The 7,079-nt window shown below is 50.9% G+C and overlaps 1 pseudogene; it reads right to left on the bottom strand.

Annotated features, from left to right (window-relative positions):
* Positions 1-5,278: 5,278 nt before the first annotated feature.
* On the bottom strand, positions 5,279-6,782 carry LOC147982502 (anthocyanidin 5,3-O-glucosyltransferase-like; annotated as a pseudogene).
* Between the last annotated feature and the right edge of the window lie 297 nt (positions 6,783-7,079).

The following is a 7,079-nucleotide window of genomic DNA, read 5'->3' as shown; positions in this document are numbered from 1 at the left end:
TCAACTAGAGGCTCACTAGGGACATGTTGTGGTCTATGTATTCACACATGTATTACGGTTTCCAGTTAATACAATTATAGCATGAACAATAGACAATTATCATGAACAAGGAAATACAATAATAACCATTTTATTATTGGCTCTAGGGCATATTTCCAACAGCCCTTGCTTTTCGCCGGATAAAAAACGATCGATGCGGTGGGTGCGAGGGGAACCCTAGTCATTTCATCCCCCAGCGCGCCGCTCGCCTCGTTCTCTCTCTCGCAGGCGGCAGCCTCGGCCACCGACGCGGCTAAGTCCGGCCATCGGCGAAGGCATGGAGAGAGAGAGAGAGAGAGCGACGGCTGCGCCTCCTCTGATCCCCCTCGCCTCTCCCTTTCGCTTGCGACGGCAGCCTCTGTACAGGTTGTCGGGCCACCGCGCCGCGCGCAGTCACCGGTGACGGCCACCGCGCCGCGATTCTTTCTTTCCGTCTTCTTTTTCTCCCCATCCACCGTGAGCCAGTAGCAGAGAGAAACGCGAGGTCTAGCCCTCCTCTGCTCCCCTGAATACGACAACGGTGGACCACCCTACTGAAGGAAATATGCCCTAGAGGCAATAATAAAGATATTATTTATTTCCTTATATCATGATAAATGTTTATTATTCATGCTAGAATTGTATTAACCGGGAACATAATACATGTGTGAATATATAGACAAACAGAGTGTCACTACTATGCCTCTACTTGACTAGCTCGTTAATCAAAGATGGTTATGTTTCCTAACCATGGACAAAGAGTTGTCATTTGATTAACGGGATCACATCATTAGTTGAATGAACTGATTGACATGACCCATTCCATTAGCTTAGCACCCGATTGTTTAGTATGTTGCTATTGCTTTCTTCATGACTTATACATGTTCCTATGACTATGAGATTATGTAACTCCCGTGTGCCGGAGGAACACATTGTGTGCTACCAAACGTCACAATGTAACTGGGTGATTATAAAGGTGCTCTACAGGTGTCTGCAAAGGTACATGTTGGGTTGACGTATTTCGAGATTAGGATTTGTCACTCCGATCGTCGGAGAGGTATCTCTGGGCCCTCTCGGTAATGCACATCACTTAAGCCTTGCAAGCATTGCAACTAATGAGTTAGTTGCGGGATGATGTATTACAGAAAGAGTAAAGACACTTGCCGGTAATGAGATTGAACTAGGTATTGGATAGCGATGATCGAATCTCGGGCAAGTAACATACCGATGACAAAGGGAACAACGTATGTTGTTATGCGGTCTGACCGATAAAGATCTTCGTAGAATATGTAGGAGCCAATATGGGCATCCAGGTCCCGCTGTTGGTTATTGACCGGAGATGTGTCTCGGTCATGTCTACATTGTTCTCGAACCGTAGGGTCCGCACGCTTAAAGTTATGATGACAGTTTCATTATGAGTTTATGTATTTTGATGTACCGAAGGTTGTTCGGAGTGCCGGATATGATCATGGACATGACGAGGAGTCTCGAAATGTTCGAGACATAAAGATTGATATATTGGACAGCTATATTCGGACACCGGAAGTGTTCCGGCGTAGTTTCCGATAAAACTGGAGAACCGGGGGGTTACCGGAACCCCCCGGGGGGTTAATGGGCCTCATGGGCCTAAAGTGGAGAAGAGGAAAGGCAGCCAGGGCAGGCCGCGCGCCCCCTCTCCCCCTAGTCCGAATTGGACAAGGAGGGAGGGGCGGCGCCCCCCCTTTCCTTCCTCTCCTCTCTCCCTTCCTTCCCCCTCTCCTACTTGGACAAGGAAAGGGAGGGGGGAGTCCTACTCCCGGTAGGAGTAGGACTCCTCCTGCGCGCTTCCTACTAGGGCCGGCCGCACCCCCCCCCCCCCTTGGCTCCTTTATATACGGGGGCAAGGGGGCACCCTAGGACACACAAGTTGATCTTCGTGATCGTTCCTTAGCCGTGTGTGGTGCCCTCCTCCACGATATTACACCTCGATCATATTGTAGCGGTGCTTAGGCGAAGCCCTGCGACGGTTAAACATCAAGATCGTCACCACGCCGTCGTGCTGACGAAACTCCTCCCCGAAGCTTTGCTGGATCGGAGTCGGGGGTGCATCATCGAGCTGTACGTGTGTCAAGAACTCGGAGGTGCCGGAGTAACGGTGCTTGGATCGGTTGGACCAGGAAGACGTACGACTACTTCGTCTACGTTGCGTCAACGCTTCCGCTTCGGTCTACGAGGGTACGTAGACAACACTCTCCCCTCTCGTTGCTATGCATCACCATGATCTTGCGTGTGCGTAGGAAAATTTTGAAATTACTACGTTCCCCAACACCTACAGCAACGCCGTAGTCAGCCCCTTCGCCGGTAGAGCGTTTTCCCTTGCGGGAAGCGCGCCGCCGTCGAATGGCTTGGCTGCGTTGCCCTTTGCCCCGATGGGGTCTGTTCTTTTGGCAGTGGCGAAGGCGTGGTGCCCCCACTGCCCGTGTTCTTCTTCCAAATGGCTCGGCATGCCGATGCCCATCCGGATCGAGAGGAACGGCGCGGCCATGACGGCGGCACTACTTTCTCCGTTGAGGAATTTTTCTTTGCCATGTCTAGGGTTCTTGGGGGGAGGGAGGGATCTGTCTTTCTGTGTATATTTTTTTTTACCGAAAATCTTAGCGTAGCATGGCCTGATACCATTGTTAGATCCTCTGGATCGGGGTAGGCTAGAGACTCCGGTGGTCATACCTTCTCCTTGTGCTGACGAGCTCGAGCCGGAGGCCATTATGGTGCTGTGGCGCACGGTGATGGCGGAGAGTGGGCGAGGCAGTGGCGGTGCTTCCCGTCACTATTGCGAAAACCCTAGATCGGAAGGGATTAAGGGTGTGTTTGTTTGGGCTCTAAATAGCAGCTTCTATGGCTTCTCGTGCTTAGAAGCTGGAGCCGCACCAAACACTCATTTTTTGGGCCGGCTCCACGCAGCACCTGCTATTTCGAGCTTCTCGCGGCAAGAGCTGGCTCCAAATTGACGAATGACAGTTTTGCGTTAGGGTTCCTCAGCGCCCCCTTTCCCGCCGCCATCCGCCCCAACTCCGGCCACCGGCGACTCAGCCCATCGCCGGTCGGCGTATCGGAGAAGTCGCAGCCCGAATCCCCCGTTCCCGGAACGCAGGGCGCCGCCGCCTTGTGCACTACATCAGGCACGCCGAGCCTTCCACGGCGGCGCGGCGGCCACGCCTCCTGTCCGGCCCAAGCTCCGCCTCTTCCCCAAGCTCCACCCTGAGATACTCAGCGACCTGTCACGCATCCTTGTGCTCTCCTGCACCCTGCTGCTTGGACGACGACTATTATCTCGACTGCATCGGTAGCGAGGCCTAGTGCTGCCTGCATATGTGTGTGCTCAATGTGTGTGTGCTGGCCGTGTGTGATGCTGCTGAAGCTTGTGCATATGCTGTTTGGTGCTGCTTTACACATTACGTGACATGTATGGATTTGAGTGCCGAGTTCGTATGCAATCATGTTCACTGGATGCTATGTTTCTTGTAATTTTGTTTGCAATACACGTGAGCTGTCTGCTTGTGCTCATTTGTTCATGTAGCTGTACAGAACTGGGACAACAATACATATTTGTCTTTGTTTCATCCGAATGTACAAACAGTACTGAATTCCGGCTTGTCATTGTAGTTCTTTTTTACCTACAAAATCCATAAAGTGATAGATGCTTAACTCGATGATTTAACTTATGATCAACAAATTATATATCAATACATTGTCTATACCATAAAAGAACTATATTCCGGTTAAACATTTGTAAACCTATGAAAATTGGTCATCTACGACAAAGAAAAGCTCTTAATCAGGTCATTTACTGTTAAAACAGTATAATAAACACTTAAAACCAATCTACAAAACAATAGAGGGCGTTCAGGCCATTTTGGTATGTCTCTATGAAGTGTTTCATTCCTAAAAAACACTCACGAAACTTATTGAACTGAACCCTCAATCCTAGTCATACAAGGCAGATTGGTCTTTGCAAAATATGTATGGCTATGGATGAATATCTGGAGCACGCACGGCTAAAGTGTTCACATCCAAAACGTTTGTGGGACGAGCCACAGCAGCAGTTCGGCTTCCATATGCCTAGGCAACATCCACCAATATGGGCCAGAGACACTGTGTGATGATAGGTTCATTGGCAGGAATCGTTCATCGTGTCTTTATCATGTCGTCAATTTGGCACCCAAGAAATAGATTGACGCAGGAGGGGGAAGGCTTCGACCCGGCAACCTCTATCCGTCTTATTAGGGAGGCCATCACACTCGTGGATATTCCTGGACCTCATGGTCGAGTGATGCCCGGCCATGGTTGGTGGCATCCTCGAGACCCGGATTATGCCAAGATTAACACCCACACTGCTATCAAGCGAGAAGATGGGAGAGGAGGGGCTGGGCGTGTTGCTCGATCATCCAGTTCATTTCTAGGGGCGTGGAGTAAGCTATACCCAGGAGTAACTGATCCTCTCATTGCGGAGCCGATGGGTCATCTTCGCCAAGCTTAGGGGATTTACAAATGTCATTCCGTAGACGGATTACCTCGAGTTGGTGAACCTGTGGACCACTCGCCATGACTCTTGTTCAGTCGTGGCACCAATTTTTATAGAAATTGGAGAGCCTGCTAGTAGTTTCGATTATTTTGTTATTGAACATGTATTAAGATCAATTAATAGCCTGGCGCATATCTGTGCCAAGCATTCTAGCACCGAAAGCTGGTTGGACAAAACTTCTAGCTTCCTGACCAGCAGACTCTTGGCTGACTGTTGGGAAAATGCCTTTATTTGAATAAAGCTATTGAAATTCCCCCGCAAAAAGAATACGTGTGGGATTTTCCATACATTGGAGGTTCCAGTTCCATCCACCTCACATAAATAACACAGACTTCGCTCACGTTGCTCGGCTTCCTTCCCATGCTCCCATCCGTGCTCCCGCATACGTGACTTGATTTGATTGGAAGAAAATAAGGCCCGGCCCCACCCCCTGAAAATCAGGGGGGAGATGATTATATTAAAAAAGAAAAAGGGAAAGAACAGCCGTAGGATGAAGTGGGAGCACGGATGGGAGCATGGAGAGGGAGCAGGCAAGCCGGATCCGTTGCTGGAAGTTACCTCCACAATTTTTTTTGATGTTTCCTTTTTCTGGCAATAAAGGATGGACTATCCATAATTAAAATGTATGGAATTCCAAATCTATGAATAATGTGCCTAGTTATGAATTGAATTATATCCATATGGGTCATATTCTTGAGAGGACGGAGGTAGTAGTGACTTAAGTTATTATCCACACAACAAAAAATGTAAACAGGGGTGGCTTGGACTAGCAACATGCTGGCAACATAAATGTACATACTAGTGTGTCAATCGCCGAGTTGCTTTCCAAGATTTTCGACATCCAACAGAAACTGGACAAACGCCACCCGCGATGGGCCACCTTCCTCCAGGGCCGCCTTGGCCTCTTCCCTGAGAGCAGCTACCCGGGCCCTGAGATGCCTCCCTTCCTCACCCTCAATCACGAGCCGCACCTTGGCCTCCACCTCGCCTGCTTTCACAAAACCTGTCATGTATCCCTCCAGCTCCACAGCAACGCCCATGCCCTCTATCATAGACACCTTGTTCATCCTTTGCTCTCCTTCCAGCGGCAGACACAACATCGGCACCCCAGCCACAATGGCCTCCAGTACCGAGTTCCATCTGCAATGTGTCACGAACGCGCCGGTTGCCCTGTGGCCGAGCACGTCCATCTGCGGTGCCCATGACTTGATGACAAGACCCCTGCCATTGGTCCGCTCTAAGAACCCTTGAGGCAGGAGCGCGTCAAGTTCTGGCTCGGGGCACCCTTCCAAGTATTTTTCTGGGCTGTCACTTCCCGCAGGCATGCGCAGGGACCATAGGAACCGCTGCCCGGACCTCTCAAAGCCAATGGCTATCTCCTTTTGCTGCTCGGTCGGGCTGCATGTCGAGCCACTCGAGGCATTCGTTCCTCTCTACTTTTTCCACATCCTTGGCGCCCTTGCCGACCAATGGACCGACGCAGTAGATCGGAGGCAGGATCCTTTCGGGAACGCAGAGCGGGCCCCTCAGAGACTGCACCGCCCGACTCTCCAACGACTCGAACGTGTTCAGGAGAACGCCCATGGTCTCCGTATTGCGCTTCCAGATGTTCATCATGGCCTTGCACATCTCATCTTCGGGGTGCTCCAGCAGTTCCTTGATGAGATGAGACGCTAGCATCGGCGAAACGCCAACGAAATCGAGCGGCATGTCCCCGAGTTCCTTCAAGCCTGTTTGCCTGCCGGCAATCAGTGTCGGGAGCTGGGTTAGGGCTGACAGGCACGAGGCGCTCCCTGCGAAGAACGTGTAGACAGGGACGCCGAGATTCATGCAAACGTCGGTGGCGTCAATGCAGAACATGTCGAGGACAATAGAGTGCAAGCTTTTCCGATCGATGGCGCAGAGGAATGCTTCGAACTGCTCGTTGTAATAGTGCAAGAGCTCGAGCATGAGTAAGAAAGGGTGCTTGCCTGAGGCGGCAAAGTCTTGAGCATGGATGGACGGGAGGACATGGAAGGAGATGGACGGGTTAGAGGCAGTGATGTGCTCTATGACGGTGGTGCCGGAGTCTGACAACTTAAGGGGCTCCTCGACGAGCACCATGGTGACGTCGTAGCCGTGCTTGAGAAAGACGTTGGCGAGCGCTGTCATGGGGCGAACGTGACCAACGCCAGTACAGGACCACGGTCTGCTTCATCTCGAACCTATGGAAGGTGGGTGGACAGAATGTTTTTTTGAGAACCTATTGGAGGTGGCACTGGCACTGGCGGGGTGGAAATAGTTGCGTTGCCGTACGCGAATTGTAACTGCCTTGAGAGGAGCAGTTTGGGCATGGAATCTCACGACTCAGAGATATGTGGACGTTATATAGTGGAAACTGGAAATTCTTTCGTGCACGAGACAAACTACTCACCAGCTTTTTCTTGGCACTGCTCCGTACAATACCCATCTTTGGTTGCACCTTTTTGTTGATAGCGGCTTGGTACCCACCTAACGTGTC

The sequence above is a fragment of the Triticum urartu genome, chromosome 3A, assembly GCF_056163025.1.
Source record: "Triticum urartu cultivar PI428250 chromosome 3A, HENAU_Tu73, whole genome shotgun sequence".
Classification (NCBI taxonomy): domain Eukaryota; kingdom Viridiplantae; phylum Streptophyta; class Magnoliopsida; order Poales; family Poaceae; genus Triticum; species Triticum urartu.
Note: the sequence above shows the minus strand (reverse complement) of the source record. Positions and strands in the feature narration are given on the sequence as shown.